The sequence below is a fragment of the Triticum aestivum genome, chromosome 7A (assembly GCF_018294505.1).
Source record: "Triticum aestivum cultivar Chinese Spring chromosome 7A, IWGSC CS RefSeq v2.1, whole genome shotgun sequence".
Taxonomy (NCBI): domain Eukaryota; kingdom Viridiplantae; phylum Streptophyta; class Magnoliopsida; order Poales; family Poaceae; genus Triticum; species Triticum aestivum.
The window spans coordinates 200592319-200599682 of NC_057812.1; positions in this window are offsets into that span (position 1 = coordinate 200592319).

Genomic DNA, 7364 nt, shown 5'->3' on the forward strand with positions numbered 1-7364 from the left:
AGTCACGGGTCGTGCAGAGTGCGGGGCTAGCGTTCGGCTCGATCGCTTTTGGGATCACAGCCCCCGAGGTGACGTCCAACCGCTAATCCTCGATTGGCGCATTAGGCTCCGAGTTAGGGGTCAGAACCGATGCATGTGCGGCCTCCAGGACACTGTCCGGGGGCAGAGCTAGATCATGCCTCTCGAGATAGTGCGGCACGCTTGGCCGTGGCTCGAGTCCGTCGAAGATCAAGTCTCCGCGGATGTCAGCCGTGTAGTTTAAGCTTCCAAACCTGACTTGATGGCCAAGGGCGTAGCTTTCGATCTGCTCCAGGTGGCCGAGCGAATTGGCCCGCAGAGCGAAGCCGCCGAAGACGAAGATCTGTCTGGGGAGCAAAGTCTCACCCTGGACCGCATCGTTGTTGATGATCAAAGGAGCCATCGGGCCTAAAGGCGACGACACAGAGGAACTCTCAATGAAAGCACCAATGTCGGTGTGAAAACCGGCGGATCTCGGGTAGTGGGTCCCGAACTGTGCGTCTAGGCCGGATGGTAACAGGAGGCAGGGAACACGATGTTTTACCCAGGTTCGGACCCTCTTGATGGAGGTAAAACCCTACGTCCTGTTTGATTAATATTGATGATATGGGTAGTACAAGAGTAGATCTACCACGAGATCAAGGAGGCTAAACCCTAGAAGCTAGCCTATGGTATGATTGTTGTATATGGAGTTGATTGCCTACGGACTACAACCCTCTGGTTTATATAGACATCAGATAGGGTTAGGGTTACACAGAGTCGGTTACAATGGTAGGAGATCTTGAATATCCGCATCGCCAAGCTTGCCTTCCACGCCAAGGAAAGTCCCATTCGGACACGGGACGAAGTCTTCAATCTTGTATCTTCATAGTCCAGGAGTCTGGCTGAAGGTATAGTCCGGCTACCCGAACACCCCCTAATACAGGACTCCCTCAATGCCCAGACCACGCGGCATCATTACAGTAAACAGAAGTATTAAGCGATCTTTGCGCGCTGAAGAGAATTCAACTGCCTTGGCAGCCGCACACTAAAAATGGCCTCACCAACTAAAGCATTTGGTAGGTCGTCAAGACCACAGACGCAGTTAAACGAGTCCAGCGCTGCTATATGTAATTTGTACCGGATTGATGGCCACACCCCTATTACAAATACAAGGGGCTCAACACGCGCAGACAAGTGGCACTTTCTACTCATTTTTAGTTCTACATGGTTTCTTTAAAAACTATCTTTTTGCACGACAACTTTTTCACCTAAGTTCCTCTCTTTTACAGATGATCATCGTGCTACACCCGTCCAGGATACGGCACAACGGAGACACAGGTGCAGACGTGCAGCAGGGACCCGCTCCAAGGATTCTTTTTAGATTAAGACCCTGTGTAAACCTTTTTTACTGTCTCTTGTTGATACACATCCCTCGAATTCTCAGTACAATTAAGAAGGATGCTGACGTCTTGGCATGTGGCCACGTCAGAATAATGCACGTACCTGGACAGAAGGGGCTTCTTACAAAGGGAACTATTTAGGCCTGGTTTATACCATAAAGACCGAATACCTTAGGGAGTGTTCGGCGTCACGAGTTTGGCCTTATATGCATCAGCTCTGAATCATTGTCTTTGGTCAAATGTTGGGTTTGCCCGGCTCCTGTGTTTTGGTGCCTTACGTTCCACTTTATCGGCTAAGGCAGCACCAGGAGAACTACTATGATTGTGCCCTGGTTCACCCGGACGAGCACCTCAGTAGAGAAAGCCGAAAACTGACTGTCATGATATAGCGTGAGACTGGTCAACCACTCGATGACCTATCGGCATGTTAGAATTCCTCTGCCTTAACGAAGGGCCGTTTTCCGGCCAGGCATGTACGCACCCCGAGATCGGGAGGGTGCGGAACCACCAGGGGCTATCTAGTAGCCCCAGTGTCAAACTCCTATGGCTAAGTGAAAGTGTTAAAGCATTATAGTCCGGTTGCCTCGTTCGCTGCGCTATCACCTCCTTAATAGGACCAAGATGTTGGGTTAAGTGTGAACACGCATTTTTCGCGAGCACCTCTGCATTATATGTGTGGGGGTTGAAGCCAACGACTGCAATCTTTTAGGTTATATACATATATACACAAACGGCCGCACAGGAGGCATCACACTACTTTCCGGCAAAATTATAAATACAGCCTTACTATATTTCATAAAAACATTGTGTTTACAATGGGAATACATGTCATTCAAACATAATATTCTTCGAGCACTGGGACTCTATCAAACGAGCACCCTCAAGAACCTCTTCAAAATAGTGCTCGACAGCTACTCGGCCTATGGCCGAACCTTGCGCCGCAATAGTGGTAGCATCCATCTCCGCCCAGTATGCCTTGACACGAGCAAAGGCCATCCGCGAGCCTTCTATGCACGCCGACCTCTTCATCGCTTTGATGTGCGGCACCGTACCAAGGAACTGCTGCACTAAGCTGAAATAGCTGTTCAGCTTCGGTTTCTCCGGCCACAAATGATCTACAACAGACCTCATGGCGAGTCCGGACAACCTATTAAGTTTGGCCCATTCGGTTAGCTGATCAGTCAAGGGAAGCGGATGCTCTGGAACGTTGAATTGTGACCAGAATAGCTTGTCCACTTCATGATCTGATTGATCTTGGAAGTATTCGACCGCATCGACAGCGCTCGCCGCCAAGTCCATATATGCGTCTGCCAAACTCCACAGCCGATCCAGAGGGGCATACCGTGGATCTCCGAACTTCCTCCGTAGCAGAAAGGGCTTCCAAGTCGCAATATCGGCTTCACACAGCTCCTCCTTCTTCGCCCTCATAGCAGAGCAACTGTCTTTGGTCGCCATAGTGACCTTCTCAAGGTCCGCTGCCTTCACTCGGTTTTCTTCTTCAAGGAACTGGCAACGGTCGGCAGTGCCTTTTAATTCTACGGCCATCTTGGCCATCTTTTCTTTGCTTTCACAATGGCTAGCCTTCTCGGCTCTTAAATCTTCGGCCACCTTCAAAGCAGCCGCATTACTAACCCTCGCTTGTTCCTTGGCTCGGGCGAGTTCCGCCTGAAGGGTCTCCACGGTGGCAGCTCCGTCTGCAGTCACAACATATTAAAGATACTGGCATCATGCTACTCTTATTGTGTGACATTCACCAGAAAACATTACTTACCCTGTGATTCGTCAAGCCACTTATTAACAAGCTCGATGTCGGCGTCTGCCGCATCCAGTTGCCGTTTTAATTCGGCAAACTCCCTAGTCTGGCTAGCCACCGGAGCTTCCACCACCTGCACATAAAGGCAGTCTGGTTATTGCCTGGGACTATGATCCTCTGTTCGCCGCCGTTCTCGACGACAACCAGAGTCTCAGGGGCTACTATCTGCACAGGGCACACCTAACATGTGCGGTACTATCACATATTATTTCACGTACCTCAAAGCCTGTCAGTAGACTCATAAAGGCTTCATGTAATCCGCTTTCGGCGGACGAAATTCTCTCCATCACCGTACCCATCAGCGTATGGTGTTCTTCTGAGATGGCTGCTCGCCCTAACAGCTCCCTCAGAATGTCCGACCGCATACCAGACGGTGCCGGACTCTTTCGTTTGCTCTCTTCGGGAGTCGGACGCTGGGGACTTCGGGAATCTATGGGATTATCTTCTGGCCTCACCGGATCCGGAGAGGCCCTCCATGACGACACTTCGGGGCCGCCCGCTTCTTGAGCGGAGGAGTCCAGGGGAGGCGTTTCCCTCTCCATCATCTTCGGAAGAAGATCCCCCGAAGACGAGCTCAGCTAAGAAGGGCTAAGACCCGAATTGCAAGATATATGCGGCGGTTATTTTCTCAGAAGAAAGATAGTATACCTTCACTATTAAAGTATTTTTGGATCACTTACGACTCGTTGGAGGGCTGACCCCCCGTGGACTTTGTGCGGCAAGAGCACCCCTCGAGGCAGGACCCTCTGTTGGAGAATTCTTCTCTCGTTTGGAGGCCTCGGCTTCCGGATCCTCAGAAGCAGTCCTCTTCCTCCCCCGGTTATCCTCCTTTAAGGAGGCGCTCATTCCGTCGGTTGGAACTAGCCGCGATGGGGGCCCGCTTCTGCCCATATTATTCCCCCCTGTATCTTCCTTCGAGGGCTCCGGGCAAGGTGCGAGCTTGAGCATCTTTTCCAATACCGGATTTTCCAAACCCTCAGGGAGGGGGGCCGAACACTGAATCATCTTTGCCTTTGTTAGCCAGAGAGCGATCTCTCAGAAATAACTTCATGATGAATAAAGGACAATGTGTTCGGCTAGAGGATTTCTTACTTGTTCGGCGGCGCGGTTACTCCTCAGGCCCACGTCCTCAGTAGCATCCAGACACTCTATTTGAGGTTCGAAGAATGACTTGTACATCTCCTCGTGCATCAGGCCGAGGAAACTTTGAATGGCACACGGCCCTTCTGGGTTGAACTCCCACAAGCGAAGGGGCCAGCATTTGTAAGGCTGGACTTGACGAACCAGCATAACTTGTGTTACCACGACCAAATTAAAATATCCCTCGAAGAGATCTCGAATGCGTCTTTGCGGTATAGGCACGTCCTTGGCTGGACCCTAGCTCAGACCTCTGCTAATCCATGACATTAGTCATGGTGGGGGGCCTGAGCGGAAAGCGGGGGCAACCGCCCACTTGGCACTTCTGGGAGCTGTGACGTAAAACCACTCCCGTTGCCATAATTCAGACACCTCTGGAAAGGAACCTTTCGGCCATGGAGCTCCTGCCATCTTGCCTATTGATGCACCTCCGCACGCTGCATGTTGCCCCTCGATCATCTTCGGCTTCACTTCAAAGGTCTTGAGCCACAGGCCTAAGTGAGGGGTAATGTGGAGGAAGGCCTCACACATGACAATAAATGTTGAGATGTGGAGAAAGGAGTCCTGAGCTAGATCATGGAAATCTAGCCCGTAATAGAACATCAAACCCCTAATGAAGGGATCCAGAGTGAGGCCTAGGCCTCAGAGGAAGTGGGAGACGAACACGACGTTCTCATTGGGTTCGGGAGTAGGGACGACCAACCCTCGAGCAGGAAGCCGATGTGAAACCTCGGCGGTCAGGTATCTGGCCTCCCTCAACTTCTTGATGTCCTCTTCTGTCATGGAGGAGGGCATCCACGGCCTTGAAGGCTGGACCCGGACATGATTGAAGATCTGGAGCACCTAACCTGGGCTTTGGGTGTTGGAACTCGAGGCGGGGGAAGGGTTCGATTGAGCACGAGAGGGGAAAAGCGAAAACCTTGTCCCTTTATAAAGAGGGTGAATATCAAGCATCCTCTCCGTAGCCATTTAGGACTTGCCTATAATCTAGGAGTCCTAGACACGGTTGGGTTACCCACGACCGCATTAATGAGAATCCCGTAATTGGGGGAACACGATCTCTACTTTGACGAGACGTGTCAACAAACCGCCTCGCGTTATGTGTGGAGCTGGTTGAAGAAAAATGGTTCGAATAATCACCGGGCCATGACATAAAGTCATGCTGCAAAAACAAGTCAGCAAATTGGATTTGCGAAAATATTATTCTCTCTACGGCGGTATGTGGAACTTATTTTGCAGGGTCGGACACTATCCTCGTATTCAAATTCTTCTATGATGTATTCGGAGAAGGAACCCGCCTTGCAATGCCGAAGACAATACTGTGCGCCGGATTCATCGTCATTGAAGCCTGGTTCAGGGGCTACTGAGGGAGTCCTGGATTAGGGGGTCTCCGGACAGCCGTACTATCTCCATTGGCTGGACTGTTAGACTATGAAGATACAAGATTGATGACTTCGTCTCGTGTCCGGATGGGACACTACTTGGCGTGGAAGGCAAGCTAGGCAATACGAATATGGATATCTCCTCCTTTGTAACCGACCTTGTGTAACCCTAACCCTCTTCGGTGTCTATATAAACCGAAGGGTTTTAGTCCGTAGGACAACAATCACAACATACAATCATACCATAGGCTAGCTTCTAGGGTTTAGCCTCTCTGATCTCGTGGTAGATCTGCTCTTGTATTACCCATATCATCAATATTAATCAAGCAGGACATAGGGTTTTACCTCCATCAAGAGGGCCCGAACCTGGGTAAAACATCGTGTCCCCTGCCTCCTGTTACCATTCGGCCTAGACGCACAGTTCGGGACCCCCTACCCAAGATCCGCCGGTTTTGACACCGACACCCGCCAAGTGAGACCTAAGCCACATTACTTGTTTCAAGTGCAGGAAGACTGGACACTATGCCACGGAGTGCCCAGAAGCGAAGAATGGAAACGGAAATGGGAGCGCTGGAAAGAAGCCCAATCCATTCAACAAAGGACAAGTGAACCACATTAACATGGAGGAGGTTGAAGAGCAGCCAGACGCAGTAATTGGTAAGTTTTTGGCTAAGTATTTTACCACCCTTGTTCTTTTTGATACTGGTGCATCACATTTATAAATATCAAGGGAATTCGTGGATAAGTTTAAACTACCAACCCAAACCCTTAGGACCCATCTGTTAGTGAGTTCACTTGGAGCAGAGTATATGGCTAGTCGATGGTGCGACCAGATACCCTTAACCATTGGTAGCCATGTTTTTCTGTCCGACCTAATAATCTTGGAGTCACAAGGATTGGATATGATATTAGGCATGGACTGGATGTCAAAGTATGGAGGAAGCATTGACTGTGTTAGTAAGTCAATTTGTCTCACCACCCCTGAGGGAAAAAGGATTAAGTACGTATCTAGGCATGCGCCAAGGAGTAGCCAAGTGAATATCCTCACGGGAGTTGTTTAGGAGGAAGTGCTTGTAGTGAAGGATTACCCAGATGTTTTTCCAGAGGAATTACCAGGCATGCCACCGGATCGAGACATTGAGTTTTTGATAGAACTGTTGCCAAGCACCGGGCCAATATCAAAGAGACCATACCGGATGCCCGCAAATGATCTGGAGGAGATTAAGAAGCAGATCAAGGAGTTATTGGAGAAAGGTTACATTCGACGGAGTTCCTCACCATGGGGAGCCCCAGTGCTTTTGGTCGAGAAGAAGGATAAGTCTCTAAGAATGGTTGTTGATTATCGTGCGTTAAATGAGGTGACGATCAAGAACAAATACCCACTGCCGATGGTCAATGATTTGTTTGACCAGCTGCAAGGAGCCAAGGTGTTTTCAAAGATCGATCTGTGATCTGGATATCACCAGCTGAAGATACGAGAGAAGGACATACCAAAGACATCATTCACCACACGGTACGGGTTGTATGAATATACGGTCATGTCGTTTGGACTGACTAACGCCCTTGCCTATTTCATGAGCATGATGAACAAGGTGTTCATGGAATATTTGGATAAGTTTGTTGTGTTGTTCA